The 18513-nt window shown below is 35.0% G+C and overlaps 1 long non-coding RNA gene across 9 annotated transcripts in view; it reads left to right on the top strand.

Annotated features, from left to right (window-relative positions):
• Positions 1-18513, top strand: part of LOC123797926 (uncharacterized) — a 230735-nt gene that overhangs the window by 191252 nt on the left and 20970 nt on the right. For 2 of the 9 annotated variants that reach the window (XR_015725807.1, XR_015725808.1), the window contains exon 6: positions 16015-16078. The exons of the other annotated variants lie outside the window; for them this stretch is intronic. This is a non-coding gene — a long non-coding RNA (uncharacterized LOC123797926). The remainder of the gene's footprint in view (positions 1-16014; positions 16079-18513) is intronic. 9 annotated transcript variants of the gene reach the window in all.

The raw sequence follows: 18513 nt of genomic DNA, 5'->3' as shown, positions 1-18513 counted from the left end.
TATTACATGGCAAAAGGGAATATTTGTAGATGGAATTGGTGCTATAGATCAGAGATGGAATTAAGATTGATAATTAGCTGACTTTAAAACAGGAAGACTATCCTTGTGAGTCCAGTGTAATCACAGGTCCTTAAAAGTAAATGAGGAAGGCAGAAGAGATAGTCAAACATATAATGTGAGAAGAATTTGGCTTGCTGTTGTTGGCTTTGAAGATAGAGGAAGGGAGATGTGAGCTAACCCTAAAAGGTGATAATAGCCCTCAGCTAATAGCCAACAAAAAACCCCAGGAATATCAGTCCTACAACTGCAATGGATTGAATGCTTCCAACAACTTAAATGAACGAGGAACTGTATTTTCCCCTAGAATCCTCAGAAAGGAAATGAGCTTTATCAACACCTTGATTGTAGCCTTGTGAGAGATTCTGAGATTCTAAGCAGAAACTAAGCAGAATGTGCTGGACATCTAACCTATGGAAACTGTGAGATAATAAATTCTTGTTGCTTAATTAGCTACTTTTGTGGTAGTTTGTTATGATAGTAACAGAAAAGTAATATAGGTAGTTTCTAGTTTAGGACAGTTATGAAAAAGCTGTTATCAAACTTAAATATGGATGTTTGTTTAAATCTGAGTGTTCATTTATCTTGGGAAAATACCTAGGAGTGTCACAATCAATTCTCATTACTTGTTCTAGTAATGTTCTATAAAGTCACCTTGAACATTGAATTAGTGAAGTAATGAGACATTGCTCCTAGGGGAAAGGCAGAGTTATGTTCCTGTGAGCCTCTGGCCACAATGACAGTTTTGTCAACTGATCAATATGTAACCTTGTTATATGTGTGTTTTCTGTTTCAAAACACCTTATTTAATATATATTGTTGATTCATTAACCTTGAACTCACAGCCAACAGCATTGTAACTCATGGCTGAATGAAACTGATCTAACATATGTATTTTCTCCATAAGGCACATCCTAGCTTTCTTGTGTTTGGAAATACTATAAACGGCACTTAAGCATTACACACTTGGATGCTATTTGAAACCACAGAATCACCAACAAAAAGCACAAAAATGGAAAAAAAAAACACCAAAAAAACAAAACAAAAAAAAAGCACAACTAAATAAACCAAGAAAAGGACGTTTATTTGCAATATGAGAGTTAAAACAAGAATCCAGAGAACCACCTTGTTCATTCTCAGCTAGGAACATGGAATGTTGGCTTAGTCTAGTTTTTCATTGTTCTGCGCATGTCATTGGATGGCTGCAAAAGTCCCACAAGTATTGATTTGGGGTTATAAATAAATTTCAGCAAGTGGGCAAACTCACAAATACAGATGTGAATAATTAGGATTGATTATATTATCAGAGCATATGGTGAGTGTATGTTTACCTTTATAAGAAAATGCCAAACTATTTTCTAAAGCCACCGTACCATTTTGTATTCTCACTAGCAGTGTATGAGAATTGCAGTTGCCTACTCCTTCACAGTGATTATTATTAGCAGCTTTTCTGACTTTAGCTATTCTAATAGGTATGTAGTGGTATGTATATGTAGTGGTATGTCACTGAGGTTGTAATTTACATTTCCCTAATAACTAATGATTCTGAGCATCTTTTTATCTACTTATTTGGCATCCCTATATTTACTTTGGTGAAGGTATTTCTGTTCACATATTTTCTCACTTATTAAAAATTGGGTTGTTTGAGCCTGGTTGTCTCAGTTGGTAGAGTGTGTGTCTTTCGATCTTGGGGTTATAGGTTTGAGCCCTACATTGGGTGTACAGATTATTTAAAATTTTTTTAAAAAACTTTTAAAAAGTTGGGTTATTTGGTTTCCTATTATTGAGTTTTGAAAATTATTCTTAAATTCTCGATATAAATCCTTTGTGAGATATGTGCTTTGCAAATGTTTCCTCCTAGTGTATGGCTTGTCTCTTCACTCTCTTAAGAGTATCTTTGGCAGAGCAAATGTTTTAGATTTTAACAAAGTCTATTGATTTTTTTCTTTATGAGTCATGCTTTTGGTGTTGGATCTAAAATCTTTTTTGTCTAACATAAAATGGTGCAGATTTTCTTTTATGTTTTCTTCTACAAACTTTATAGTTTTACATTTTACATATAGGACTTTGATCCATTTTGAATTAACTTTTGGGAAGGGTATAAGATATAAGTTGAAGACAGATAAATGTCCAATTGTTTCAGAGCCATGTGTCAAAAGACTATCATTTCTCTGTAAAATTGCACTTACCTCTTTATAAAATATAAATTAACCATATATGTGTCGATCTACTTCTGGACTTTATTCTGTTCCATTGACCTGCGTGTCATTGTTTTCTCTAATACTACACTGTTTAATTAGTGTAGCTCTATATTAAGCCTTGAAATTAGATATTGAGATATTTATTGTTTTCTTCAAAATCGTTTTGGCAATTCTAATTATTTTGTATTTACATATAAATTTTAGAATTAGGGGCACTGGGGTGGCTCAGTCGGTTAAGCATCTGACTCTTGGTATCAGCTCAGGTCATGATCTCAGGACCATAAGATTGAGCCCCACATCAGGCTCCATGATCAGTGCAGAGTCTGCTTGAGATTTTCTCTCTTTCCCTCTGCCCCTTCCACTGCTCATGCTCTCTAAATAAATAAATTAATTAATTAATTAATTTTAGAATTAGTTTCTTGGCAAAAAAAAATCATGCTGGGATTTTTTTACTGAGATTGCATTTAATTTATTATCCATTTGGAGTATTTTGATGTCTTTATAATATAAAGTCTTTTAACACATGAACATATTTATATTAAAAAAAAATTTTATGTATAGTTGACACCCAATGTTACATTAATTTCAGGTATACTTACCATATACCTCAATGCGGATGGAACTGGAGGGTATTATGCTGTGCGAAATAAGTCAATCAGAGAAAGACAATTATTGTATGGTTTCACTCACATGTGGAATATAAGAAACAGTGCAGAGTATCATAGGGGAAGGGAGGGAAAACTGGGAAGTCATCAGAGAGGGAGAAAAACTGTGAGAGACTCTTAGCTCTAGGAAGCAAACTGAGGGTTGCTAGAGGGGAGGTAGTTGGGGGATGGGGTAACTGGGTGTTGGGCATTAAGGAGGGCACATGACGTGATGAGCACTGGATGTTATACGCAACTGATAAATTATTGAACACTACATCTGAAACTAATGATGTACTATATGTTGGCTAATTGAATTTAAATTAAAAAAAATTTCAGGTGTACAACATAGTGATTCAACTTCTCTATACATTATTCTGTGCTCACCACATGTGTAGCTATCATCTATCACCGTACAATACTATTACAGTATCATTGACTATATTCCTTATGCTGGGCTTTTTATTCCCAGGACTTACTCATTCCATAACTGAAAGCCTGTATCACCCTTTACCCATTTTACCCCCAACTCCTTCCTTCTGGCAGCCATCAGTTTATTCTCTATACTTGTAAGTCTGATTCTGCCTTTTGTTTGTTTTTTTCATTTGTCTTGTTTTTTAGATCTCCCACATGAATGAAATCATATGCTGTTTGTCTTTCTCAGTCTGACTTATTTCACTTAACATAACACCCTCTAGGTTAATCCATGTTGTCGAAAATGGTATGATCTCATCCTTTCTTGTAGCTATATAATAGCTGTGTGTGTGTGTACACATCACATTTTCCTTATCCATTTGTCCATTGATGGACACATAAGTTGCTTCCATATCTTGCCTATTGTAAATAATGCTGTAATAAACATAGGGGTGCATGTATCTTTTTGAATTAGTGTTTTCATTTTCTTTGGGTAAATACTCAGTAGTGGAATTATTGGATCATACAGTATTTCTGTTTTTAATTTTTTGAGGAAACTCCGTATTGTTTTTCACAGTGGCTGTACCAATTTTCATTCCCACCAACAGTGCATGAAGTTTCCTTTTTTTCCACATCCTTGCCAACACTTGTTATTGCTTTTCTTTTTGATTTTAGCCATTCTGACTGGTGTGGGGTGATATTGCATTGTGATTTTGATTTCCATTTCCCTGATGATTAGTCATGTTGAGCATCTTTTCATGTGTCTTTAGCCATCTGTACGTCTTCCGTGGAAAAAATGTCTGTTCGGATCCTCTGCCCATTTTTTAATCAGATTGTTTGTTTTTTTGGTGTTGAGTTGTATAAGTTCTTTATATATTTTAGATATTAACCCCTTATCAGATATATCATTTGCAAATATCTTCTCTTATTCATTAGATTGTATTTTTGTTTTGTTGATGGTCTTTGCTGTGCAAAGGCTTTTTATTTTGGTGTAGTCCCAATACTTAATTTATGCTTTTGTTTCCCTTGCCTTAGGAGACATATCTAGAAAAATGTTGCTGTGGCCCCTGTCAGAGAAATAACTGCCTGTGTTCTCTTCTAGGATTTTTATGATTTCAGGTTTCACATTTAGGTCTTTAATCTATTTTGAATTTATTTTTGTGTATGGTGTTGGAAAGTGGTCTACTTTCATTCTTTTGCATGTAGCTGTCCAGTTTTCCCAGCATCATTTATTGAAGAGACTGTTTTTCCCCATTGTATATTCTTGCCTCCTTTGTTGTAGGTTAATTGACCATATAAGAATGGTCTCTTTTGCGTTCCAGTGATTTATGTGTCCATTTTTGTGCCAGTACCATACTGTTTTGGTTACTACTACAGTTTTATAGTAAATCTTGAAATTTGGAATTGTGATACCTCCAGCTTTGTTCTTTCTCTTAATTAATTTAGGCTCCCTTTGATTTCTTTTATCAGTGTTTTGTGTTTACAGCATGCATATCCTGCACATATTTTGCTAAATTCATAAGTACGTATTTCATTGTTTAGTGCTAGTATGAATAATATTGCTTTTTAAACTTCAATATCTAATTGTTAATTGCTAGTATATTGAAAATAATTGAATTTTATATACTGACCCTATAATTTGTGATTTTGTAACTCTCTGATAATTCTAGGAGTTCTCCACCTGTACCTTTTTTTAGATTCTGTAGGAGTTTCTAAGTAGATAATCATTCAGTTTATAAACAGTGATAGTTTTATTTCTTCCATTCTAATCTATATGCCTATTTCTTTTCCTTTCTTATTGATACGATGTTGAATAGGAGCAAATGGACATTCTTGCTTTTCCCCAGTTTGGGAGAAAACATTCAGTCTTTTACCATTAATTATGATATTTGCTGTAAGTTTTTTAGAAAAATCCTGTTTATTTGGTTTTTTAGTATGAATGGATGTGGAATTTTGTAAAATGCTTTTTCTGTATCTTTTGAAAAGGCCTTATGGTTTTACTTTTTTAGCCTGTTTATATGATGAGTTATATTGATTGGTTTTTGAATGTTGAGCCAGCTTTGCATTTCCAAGATACAACCACTTTGTTCTAACATGATTTTTATGTATTTTATGTATTTCTGTATTTAACGTATTGTATTTTGTGTCTTTGTTCATGAGGGACATTGGTCTGTAGTTTTCTTTTCTTGTAATTTCTTTGTCTGCTTTTAGTATTGATGTAACGGTGGCCTCACAAAATGAGATGGAAAGTGATCTATTTTCATATTCTTGGGAAGATATTGTATGTAATCGGTTACTACTTCTTCCTTAAATGTTTGGATGAACTCACCATTGAAACAATGTGGGCCTGGATTTATCTTTGTTAAAATGTCACAATAATTTTTAAAACATATAATTGAGTACCTATTATGTATCTGAAATATTGGTTTCTTTCTCAGACATTTTCTCAATTTCTATAATACATTTATTACCTCTAAAAAGTTTTGACTTAAGTTAGCATGAGATATTTGATTCAAACTAGACACTACTTTATTAGGATTCTGGTATTTCACTGAGGATGCTGAAAACTTCTGGTAGAAAGGTTAGACTTGTAGTTAAAGATGAGATAAACTTGTGACCTTAGATTAAGTCATAGGACTCCTTTGAGCCTGAGTTTTCTTGTCTAAATAAATGGATTTTAATGAAATATAAACATTTTTCATCAAGTTAAAAAAATATCAAATGTTTAAGTTATATATCTATGAGAGAAGCAACCAGTTGTTCATCAAAAATTGTGTTTGTTTTCTGGCTACATAGTAAGGTTTTATTTCTCAGCCTCTGTTGGAGGTATTTGTGGCTTTGTGACTGAATTTGAGCCAGTGTAATGTGAAAGGAAGTACTGCATGCCATTTCCATTCCTGGTTCCTAAGGACCCCTTGTGTGCAGTCCTCCTTGTTTTATTCCCCTTCAGACTAGTGGGCATGGAGACAATCAGTGGTGACCTTGAAGATTACAGAGCTGCTGTGAGCCTGGGTCTCTGAATTATTACATGGATGAGAGTGCCCTGCCAATACATTCGCCTTTCTAGTAATGGTGTGTGAAAAACAAAATATTCGAAATTGTTTGGATCATTTGGGCATACATTTGTTAACAACAGCTAGTTCATGTAATTTGGTAGGATGAGAGTTCTCCTTTAATAGTACTATAATTTTCTTATTAGGAAAAATCAGTGTTCACATTTGAACAATCCCAAATGGAATGGACACAATTTATGATAAAAACCTGTGAATCCAAGGTAAAAAAGAAAAATAATTTTTTTAAAGATTTTATTTATTTATTTGACAGAGATAGAGACAGCCAGCGAGAGAGGGAACACAGCAGCGGGAGTGGGAGAGGAAGAAGCAGGCTCATAGCAGAGGAGCCTGATGTGGGGCTCGATCCCACAACGCAGGGATCACGCCCTGAGCCAAAGGCAGACGCCCAACCGCTGTGCCACCCAGGTGCCCCAAAAGAAAAATAATTTTTAAGAGTTGTTAATCAGGTAAAAATTCAAGGGGAGGATATTTGTGATTGTGTTTTGTGGTTTGTTTAAGGATAAGCCTGGTAATCCAAGTAATGGTCCAGGATAGGGCATTCCAAACGGCAATGAAATTTAGTTTATGTATCTAGACACTTTACTCACACCTGTATCTGTGTTAGACACAGTGTGTAAGCAGTGCTGATAGAGGCATTGCTAAGTGACTACCTGAGAAACTAAAGGATTTATATATATTTAAAAGCAATAGGAGCTATCAGGTATTTATATGGCTCACTGATAATTTCCGTAATCCTACTTTAATGCTGAAAAATATTTGCAGACATTTAAACAGAGTTCAGAAGTACTTAAGAAATAACCAACAATTAAAAATGCAAAGAGATAATAGATTCATGTGCTTTCTGTGTGATGGAAGATTGTTTAGATTTCAAGGTTTATTTTGTCCTGCCAACAGTGTTATTAATCATCATTCCTCATTTCCTTTCACTGCTGGGATTTGACAAGGATTTTATTTCACCTTGAAAAACTGCACATAGTGGAGAGTTTCTTCACTTTATTCCTGCAGTCTTAACATACCCTACTGAGTAAAGGTAAATTGCTTTTTATTCTGTATTCTGTTATATTTTTGAAAAATGGTTTTCAAATCACAGATTTGATTCCTCTCTTGGTACTGAAAGATCATAAACAAATACGTTTTTATGTTATTTTTCTTTAGTAAGCTTTATGATTTTATCCTCAGCAACTGGACTAATTCAATAAGCAGCAGACCATAAGGCAGTAAATGGATACACTATTAATTTTTATTGCTAAAGCTTCTTTTATGTACTATTTGATCTAAAGATGTTATTCACATTTTTATGGTGATACTGGCAGACTTTAAAAATCTCACTCTATAATTCTTATTGATAAAGCCTGGATATTTTTAACTCAGTGGCCCAAGGAATGGCAACAATTCATAGCTCACCATCCAGTTCATTAAATGAAAATCTTGAATGAGAAAGGGAAAGCAAAACAGGTAGATCATAGTTTAGTTTCCCAATCAATAGAACACAATTGGGAAGGTTTAACTACAGTACTAATATCAGGTCACTACAAGAACTTCATGAATGATTTATTCTCTTCTTTATTCACCCTCAAAATTAGAGTTTAGGCCTGAATTACCTCAAGAATAACTTCTCAAAATTACTTTGATTCTGTGGTTGTACAGAATTGGAGCTGAAGCAGTTGACCATTAAAAGAGAATGGAGAAATTAAAACAAACAAACAAACAAACATAAAAGGTAAACAAGGATGTGCCTCATTTCCAGATGGACTGCATTCTGCAGGGCCTCATCTACAAAACCATTTTGCTGCTGATTTTGAAGTTGTGCTAATTGATAAGAACAGCAGAATCTCCCACCCTAGGCTCATGCTGATTAAATCAAGGCTCTTAATTTATATTCCTTCATCTCCGAAAATCGTGTGTGTCCTATGGAGAAATGGAAGCGATGGATACAATATAAAACGCTGGGGTGGTAATGATAGTACAGACCTTTAAAAGGACTGTATTGCATCAATTTGACCAATATTTATTGAGGATGTCATGGACCTGCAAATAAATACAGTCCATGCCCACCAGGACCTTAATCAGAGAAATAAGATCAGTCATAAAAGATGCATAAAATTTAATTAATAATCACACAAAAGCTGTTTTAAATCTGTTTCGTGGTACATGCTGAATGACTGGGGTGGTTATTTAAAGGTGAAGTAACTCATTCTATGCTGCTGTGGTCTGGTCTGGGAAGTTTTATGGATAAGCATTCAGTTTACTCCTCGAAGGTTGTTTTGTGTTAAGCAATATTAGAACAGAAAAATATTATTATCTTTACATCCATGAGGCAGACAATAAATACCAAAGGCACTCAAAGAGGAAGACATGATTCAAGGCTGGAGTGGTCTGAAAATTCTTTACAGAGGACATAAGATATGAGTCGAGTATCTCCTTAAATCTATGGCAAGAATAATACTTAATGATGAAGTATTAGAAACTTTCCTTTAATATGAGGGATGAGATAAGTATAGCCATTATGATTGTTTCTAGTTAACATTACGCTAGGGGTCCTTGTAAACATATTAAGATTAAAAGCAATAAAGGAATGAGAATTTGAAAACAACATACAAAACAGCCAGGATGCTGGACGCAGATCCATAGTAGGCATTTTTCTAAATAGCTTTCTTTTCTTTTTTTTTTTTTTAAAGATTTTATTTATTTATGTGACAGAGAGACAGCCAGCGAGAGAGGGTACAGAGCAGGCGAGTGAGAGAGGAAGAAGCAGGCTCCCAGCAGAGGAGCCCGATGTGGGACTCGATCCCGGAACGCCGGGATCACGCCCTGAGCGGAAGGCAGACGCTTTAACGACTGCGCCACCCAGGCGCCCCTGTCTAAATAGCTTTCTTGAGATAGAGTTTACATACCATGCAAATCAACCTTATTTAAAGTGTACAATTCAATTAATTTTTATATTAATTTGAGTATATTCACAATTGTACAACTGTCATCATAATCTAATCTATCAAAAAAGAAACCCCGTACCCTCATCCCACACACCCCAGCTTTGGAAAACAACATATTTCTATCTCTAAAATTTGCCTATTATGGATGTTTCATATAAATGGAATAATACAATATGTGGTCTTTTGAGACTGACTTTTTCCACTGAGGATCATGTTTTGAGCTTCATTCATGTAGCTGTATGTGATAGATCATCACTTCATTACTTTTCACTTTTTGTTACCCAATAATATTCTACTATATACATGAGCCCAATTTTATTATTTTCTGATAAGTAGATGGGTTGTTTCCACATTTTGGCTATTATGATTAATGCTGCTCTAAGTGTTCATGTACAAGTTCTTATGTGGAGGTTGTTTTTATTTTTCTTAGTTAGGTAGAAGTGCTTGGTCATATGGGAACACCATGTTTAGCCATTTGAACTGCCAAACTGTTTTCCTTACCCGCCAGCAGTATGTGAAATTTCAAATTTCTCTACATCCTCACCAAAAACTTTTATCTTTTTGATCATAGTCAATCTAGGAGATATGAAGTGGTGCCTCCTGGTTTTGATATGCATACTTCTGATAGCTAATGGTGATGGCACATATCTTCACGCACGTATGAGCTATTGATATATGATCTGTGGAGAAATTCCTGTTCTAATCCTTTGCCTGTTTTTAATTGGTTTATTTATCTTTTCGTTGTTGGCTTGTAAGGGTTCTTCGTGTATTCTGAATGCAAGTCCCTTATCATATATATGACTTGCAAATATTATCTCTCATCTTGTGGATTGCTTTTCACCTTCTTGATGTGTTCCTTGAACAGAAGTTTTTAATTTTGATGAAATCCAATTTATCTACCTTTTTCTTTGTTGTGTTTTTGAGTCATAACTTAAGAATCCATCACATAGTCCAAAGTTACAAAGATTTACTCCTGTATCTTCTTCTAAAAGTTTAAGTGTTTTAGCTCTAACATTTATTTTATTTTGAGTTAATTTTGTATATGCTCTGAGTAAGGTGTCCAAATTCTCTCTCTCTCTTTCTTTCTTTCTTTCTTTCTTTCTTTCTTTCTTTCTTTCTTTCTTTCTTTCTTTCTTTCTTTCTTTCTTTCTATGTGGGTATCTAGTTGTTCCAGCACCATTTGATCATTTGTTTAAAAGATGATTCTTTTCCCCCATTGAATTGTCCTCATCAAAAATTAGTTGGTCATAAGGGTGACAGTTTATTTCTGGACCTAAAATCTTTTCCATTGATCTTTAGTTTTACCTTATGGCAATAGCACAGTGTCTTGATAACTGTAGCTTTATAGTAAATTGTGAAATCTGGAGCTGTGAGTCTTCCAACTGCATTATTTTTTCTAGGTCATTTTGGCTCTTCTGGGTCCCTTGAATTCCCGTATAAACTTTAAGATCAATTTGTTGCCTCTAACTGGCATTTTGTTAGCAATTGTGTTGAATCTGACAATCAAATTTGGGAGCATTGCCATTTAACAATATGAAGTCTTCTGATCCTTAAACATGAATGTTTGGGGAGGATGGATAGAATTTGGACATGAAGACTGGGGTGTCCATACTTGTGTGTATGAAAACTTCAAAGGCCATGATGGACCTGGGGTGGGGAGGAGAGCTGGTTAGGGGTCTGCATTGGTACTCCAGCCTGGACTCTGCAAATGTTAAGGAAGTCCTGGTCTTTCTATTCTCTCTCTTGTCCTTTATTTATTCCTAAAATAGAGACTGTTCCTTTATAACTGAGAACCTGTTCACATGCTATTCTCTTTGTCTCGGATGGCTTCTTTTTATCCTCAGTTTCTTAATTCCCTGGTCACTACCTTTTCAGCCAAACTCCTAATCTTTCATTTCTTAACTTAATGTTGCTTCCTCAGGGACACTTTTCTTGATAGCATATGCTATGGTAGCTTCAATATAACAGGCCTGAGGAAAACCCCAATAGGTTTTTCTTCATAGCACATACAGCACTTAAACTTACGTAGTGCATAATGCGTGTACCATCTTCTAGACATAGTTCCATGGCAGTTGGCATGTTGTCTGTGTTATTTATAGCTGTTTCCTTATCACCTGGTATAGTGCCTGGCACATAATAAACATTTAATAGATGGGTGAATAAATGAACAAATAAACAGACAAGTGAATAAGTGGCAATATCTCCATGAAATCAGAACTTTTCCCAGTTTTTTCTTTCTAATCTTTGGAAGCCCAGTATTACCGGGGGCTGTTTTAGGTTTTGTGTGCAATGCAGGGTGCTATTCCTGAGTCTGGAATTTGAGGAGCAGACCAATTACTGCTCTTTTTGAAAATGCAATTCTGTGGGAGGTGGAATAATGGCTCCCCCAAAGATGTCCATGCCCTAATCCCCAGAACCTGTGAATGTCTTACCTTACACTGCAGATGTGATTCAGATTATTGACCTTGAGGTAGGGAGGTTATCCTAGATTATTCATGTGTGCCCAATCTTATCACACATTCCTTTAAAGTCAGAGAATTTTTCCTGGCTATGTAAGAGAGAGATGACTATGTGAGAAGGATTTGGTGCCCCATACTGGTTGAGATGTAGTGTTTTATATGCAAGGAGTAGGGAGAGGTTTGTAGGACCTAAGTGTGGCCCCAGTTGTTGACAGCCAGGACTCCGAGTCTTCAGTCTTACAATCATACGGAACTGAATTCTGCCAACACTAGAATGAGCAGGAAATGGGGTCTCCCTTAGAGCCTACAGAAAGGAAAGCAGCCATGTGAACACCTTAATTTTAGCCCTGTGAGATCTGTGTCAGTCTTTCTATCTACAGAACTGTAAGATAATAAATTCATGTCCTTTTAAGCCACTAAATCTGTGGATACTGGAACATAGATAATGAATACAAATTCCTATCCAGTTCTGAGCTGCAATGGGGTCTTCAAAATTGAAGACTTTTCTTTTAATCTGGGGATAATGTTCTTTACTGTCCTTAGATTGGGAAACACGAACTCAGTGATTTCTTTCATCTTATTCATTCATATAGATATTTTGCAGTCTCACACTACTGACAGAAGAGTTCCCAGAAAGTGCTACTACATTCTTGAAGAATTCTCCTCATGACATATTGAAATAATTTTCAAAAAATGTTTAATTTGGGGCACCTGGGTGGCTCCGTTGATTAAGCATTTGACTTTGGCTCAGGTCATGATCCCAGGGTTCTGTGATCAAGCCCCACACTGGGCTCCCAGTTTGTGCACTCTCTCTCTCTGTCTCTCAAATAAATAAATAAAATCTTTTAAAAAATGTTTGAGATGTGGTGTACAATATATTTCCTGGTTGTCAGTTGTTTTTCCTTTAGTTTTACATATGTTCTGCACATTTGAACAATTAATTTGCATCTTTTAACAAAAGAAAAATACAAATTTTGTGATAAAGTCACATAAATTAGAGCAGGATCTTAAATAATGATGATAAACTTGATATGCATAAGACTGTGATGTACTCTTTTGAGAAAATAGAGCTGAAGACGATTTTAACCTCTTAACCCTTGAAAGAAGGAAACTGATGCCACTAGATATCAAATATAAGTGACTTGCATGGGTTTATGTGGTTTGCTATGGTAGACCCAGAACTAGAAGTCCAGTATTACATTTTCCAGTTAAGTCCGCACCCACTAAGTATTTCATTCTTTAAAAAAGAAGATAGAGGGGCACCTGGGTGGCTCAGTGGATTAAGCGTCAGACTCTTGATCTCAGCTCAGGTGTTGATCTCAGGTTCGTGGGTTCGAGCCCCACATTGGGCTCCATGCTGGGTATGGAGCCTCCTTAAAAAATTTTTTTTTTAAATTAAAATACAAAGAGGGTAGAGATTTGTAATGATGTAGATGGAGCTAGAATGCATTATGCTAAGCTAAATAAGTTAGTCAAGGACAAATACTATACAGCATTTCACAAATACCATATGAATTTCTTAAATTCATGTGGAATTTAAGAAACAAAACAGATGAACATAGGGGAAGGAAAAAAAGAAGGAGGCAAATCATAAGACACTCTTAACTATAGAGAACAAACTGAGGGTTACTGGAGGGGAGGTGGGCAGGGGGATGGGCTAAATGGGGGATGGGTATTAAGGAGGGCACTGGTGATGAGCACTGGGTGTTACATGTAAGTGATGAATCACTAAATTCTACTCCTGAAACTAATATTACACCATATGTTAACTAACTAGAATCTAAATAGAAATTTGAAATATTTTTAAAAAGAGGGCAGGAGGTATATACATATCCTCATATGTAAATATATAATTATGTATGTACCTACATACATAAAATTTAGATTTAGCTAGATCCCATAAACTCAGTAGTTTAATGAAAGGGAAATATATTAAACTCTTAGGTTTATGGGGTCCAGTTTAAATCTAAATTATAATGTATAGGGTATTATATAGTAGTATTTGTGGTATATTTGTGGTTCAGAGTTTACTTTCTTTAATAAAGGCATATAATTTTGACATGCTGAGATTGATAAATGTTAATAATTGTTAGGGAAGGAGTAGATAAAATGTGTATTCATTATACTATTTTCTCACATTTGTGTATGTTTGAAAATTTCCATAATTAAAAAAAGAACATGCTGTAGTTCACAAGGTTAAACTGTCAGAGGCAAAGCAAGTTCTGTGGAGTTTGAAAATTTGAAATTATCAAAACGATATTAAACTTTGTTTGATGTTATCATGTCATGTTCTTTGACATCCTTTTTAGAAAATTTTTTTGTGGGTGTGTGCTCTTCATGTCATTTAGTCAAAGGCGTAATGTCAAGAGATCTTTTCTATAAAAAACAGTAAAACTTTGGGCATTTAAATCAAGTGATGGAGAAGGAACGTGGAATGCATTAAAACAAGGAAAAGCTAGGCTGAAAAACAATTCATTATATAAAATATATGCAGCTCTAGATATTTGCAGATATAGATAGGTATGGTTATTTAAATTCTGTTCTCTATTTTAAATAACTTCCCCTTTTGTGTTTCGTTTTTTAAAAAACTATGACAACCTTGAGAAAATTGACAAATTTTATTTTTGCATTTAAAAAAGATTTTAGTATCTATTAAGATTATAAATTTAAGGATAGTTAAATTACATATTTGCAAATTTAAGGGAAATTAATGGAATAAGAGAAGAGTACATTGCAATTTAATGGTGTTACCATTAATGGTCTTTTTTTTTTTTTCAAGTGGATGTATCTGGGGTAGCAGATTGTGGTGCAGGTATGATTTTTATGTATTGCTAACAATTGAATGGAGAGAACCAACTCGAACTGGTCCTGTCTTCTGGTGCTTTAATATTGTGTTCTAGCTCATTGCACATTAGAGTCAAGCAGAATTTCTCATCTCATCCTCCGATCTGTCAGCTTCTAGTCCTTTAAAATGAAACCCTGTGGCAATCCTATTTTATTTTATTTTTTTTTTCAATTCTTTTTTTTTTTTTTTTTTAAATGATTTTTTATTATATTATGTTAGTCTGGCAATCCTATTTTAACTAGAATAAGAGATAAGCAGTTTAGGGTTACCATTTTATTTTATTTTCACCCACAATGAAAGAATAATGAGTCAGTGTTTTCCTATATATCCTTTTTTTTTTTTTTTTAATTAAAGTAAGCTCCACACCTAGCATGGAGCCTGATGTGTAGGACTTGAACTCACGACCCTGAGATCAAGACCTGAGCTGAAACCAAGAGTCAGACTCAACCAACTGAGCCACCAAGGTGCCTCTGCACCCCCCCCCCCCCATATATCCTTTCAATTATATACCTGAGAAAAATTCCAGACTTTATTTCTGCCACTAATGGGAAATAGTGATTACCTCCTTTCCTAGCCCTGATGTTCAATACCATTTTTCTATATACATCTGTCATGAGAGGTTTTGGCCTCTATTTTTATTTCATGGGACATATTTTTCCCCCCATGGGACATATTTTTAAAATCCAGTAACAATACTTAGAATCATGTCTTCTCTTGAAAGTTTCTTTCACAAGATAGTGGATCTCAGGATAAAATTCTTCTTGATCTATGGAATAGTAGTTAGCTCTTAATTGCCTTCTGATTTGGCTTTTCCTCAGAATCCTGGAATTATACCTATGTGCTTTATTTCTACAACTATATAAGACAAGACCTGGGATTATAACTGAAATTTTTTTTTCTTATTTTTAGACCAAGTTCACTAAAAATTTACTCTTCAAATGCAACTAAAAGTCACCATATTTGCATGTTATATTTCAAACTATTACCACATCATGTAAAATATATATGGAAGATTTTGTTGAAAGGTCCAGTATTTTATAATATTAACAATATATTACTCTTTTAGAAAGAGGCTAGCTAGCAATGTGTCTTCCAGGTGCTTTCCTTCTGTAGACCCTTGTTTATCAATAAAGATGACTTTCTATGTCTCAGGTTATATGAACACATTTACTCTTCTGTTCAAACAGTAGCACCTCATTTTTCACTGCTGAAAATTCCTCATTGGCTCTTAATTTGGATATCCATTGACTGTATCACTGACTAGGTCTTTTTTTGTTTTCCTTTATTTAGCAAGCCATCAATTCTGACATCTTTGTTGCATTTTGTTTTAAATCAATCTTTCCTTTTTACTTTCAAAGTCTTTTTTGTCTCTTGTTAATTTCCCTAGCAGCAAGATTTAGAGCTACTTTAGGACCAGGATCTCATCCTCCCCATGAAGCTACAGAACACAGGTAAAAGCAGCAGAGTCAGAGGAAAGCATGAGGATTTGGTGGCCAAATAGATCCATCTTTGAATCCTGTTTTACTTGATAAGGTTGTTGAGTGGAGTGAATTTATTAGTGTATACAAAGATTCTGGTACAATGTTGGTGTTCAAGAAATATTACTTCCTGTCTCTTTATTTCTGGCCACCGTTTCTTCTGAACCACTTTATCATTTGTATTTTTGGTCTTAATTAACAAGTAAAGTACTTGGCTGAGTGTCCATCAAGTAACATCATTCAATAAATATTAGTCATTAAAATTATCACCCTTATATTTTTGCCTCAACTTTTCCTTAATCCATTTCCTGTGAAGTACTTTATGCTTTCAATAGCAACTATATTTATTGTTCTTTAAATGTATGCTGGGGAAAGTTCTTGTCTAGGAACTGGCTTTTTTTTTGTAATTCTCAAGAGGCTAAGACCCGAAAGGTGAAAAGAGGAGGGAAAAAAGGAAAAAAATCAAGTTATATTTATGTTATTTGGATAGTATTTAAGAAATACAATTTTTGAGGAGCAATGTACACTCAATAATGAATTGTTATGATATTGATGTTTTTAGACTCACTATTTGGCCTTTTGACTGATCCATTGTATTAATAGTGCATACTGGGGGGCGCCTAGGTGGCTCAGTCGTTAAGCGTCTGCGTTCGGCTCAGGGCGTGATCCCAGCGTTCTGGGATCGAGCCCCACATCGGGCTCCTCTGCTGGAAGCCTGCTTCTTCCTCTCCCACTCCCCCTGCTTGTGTTCTCTCTCTTGCTGGCTGTCTCTCTCTCTCTGTCAAATAAATAAATAAAATAAAATATTTAAAAAAAATAGTGCATACTGGTGTTTGACCAATTTAACAGTAATTGAATGTAACATGATACATGAAATCTGCTGTGTGATTACCATCAAGACACAATTTTATTTCATGAATGATGAAGTTTTTTGAAATGGGAACTTCACATTTCACCTTGAGATAAAATGTGTAGTCATGTTTCACTACAGGTAGCTAGATATATTGTTCAAATACATTTTGAAGAAAAATAATAAATCTTGGCCATTTGTGTGTTCATTAAGTTATATGAAGTTAACAAAATGCATCTTATTTGATATCAGTATTTCTTGAATACCTGCTCTAGGTAATACTTGTTATAATAATTTTTTATATCTTCTTATCAATGCTGGCTGTCCCCTCCTCTATTTTTTTCTATATGAGGTGTTGTCACAGAATCACTTTCAGATTTGATCCCAGTCTACATAAAATCCTCTCTTTAACCAGCAATGTTGTATTAAATATGGAAAGTAGATATACAAAGTGCCTTATTGACGCTTCTACATATTTTTATATTCATTCAGCTTATTATAAATGAATACATGTGAATACTCTCACCTGGAGGGATCTCATTCCCTCCAAGAGCTATAATTACAGATTCCCAAATTGTTCCAAAGACTTCTGGATCTATGCTACCAACTTAGGTCTTTTTCCTGAATTCCATGTCTGCATTCTAAACTGCCTACTGTTCCTTGCTACAGACATTTAAACAGTAATTATGAAGAGCTGAACTCATTAATTTTCCTCCACACAAATCTTAACGAAAGGCATCACCATCCATATAGCTGCTTATTTTTCGGAAAAAAACTGGATATCATCCAAATACTTCCTTCTCCATAAACAAACCCATATCCAGTCAATCACTGTATCTTCTTAATGCTACCTCCTTAGCTGAATCCAATTTCTTCTCTCCCTATCACCTTTTAGGCCATCAGCATTATCCACCCAGTTGACAGCAACAACATCCTATTTTGTTAGCCTGCTTCTTGCATAGATACAAATGTAGAAACAGAGTTATTTATATCATGTCACTCCTGTGCCTACACATGTGAATGGCTCTCTTCTGCCCTAAAATTAAAGTTTAAACTCCTTCACTTGGGTCACAGTTTCCTTTATGATATGGTTCCAGCTGTCTAGTCTAGCCTCATCTCTTGGTTCTTCGTCCCCAACATTCCCTGCTACAGTTCCACTGAACCACTTCCAGTTCCTGGAATAGCTCATAGTCGCTATCCTGCTTCAGAGATTTTGTCCTGCCATATTCATTGCCTGGGACACGTCTTTCTCTACTCCGTTTTTATTATTCTCCCTCTGTGTTCGTTAGGGTTCTCTAGAGAAACAGAATCAATAGAATACATATGGTATAAATTCCAGTCTGAGTCCAAGTCCAAAAGCAGGAGAAAACCAATGTCCCAGCTCAAAGACAGGCAGAAGGCATAAATGGATTTTCCTTTACTCTGCTGCTTTGTCCTATCCAGGCCTCCGACGGGTTGGATGAGGTACAGTCAAGTTAGGAAGAGCAATAGGCTTTATTCAGTCTGCCAAATAAGTATTAATCTCATCCAGAGATAGCCTCACAGACACACCCAGAAT

The sequence above is a fragment of the Ursus americanus genome, chromosome 9, assembly GCF_024610735.1.
Source record: "Ursus americanus isolate L20-20 chromosome 9, mUrsAme1.1.p, whole genome shotgun sequence".
NCBI classification, from domain to species: Eukaryota; Metazoa; Chordata; class Mammalia; order Carnivora; family Ursidae; genus Ursus; species Ursus americanus.
Note: the sequence above shows the minus strand (reverse complement) of the source record. Positions and strands in the feature narration are given on the sequence as shown.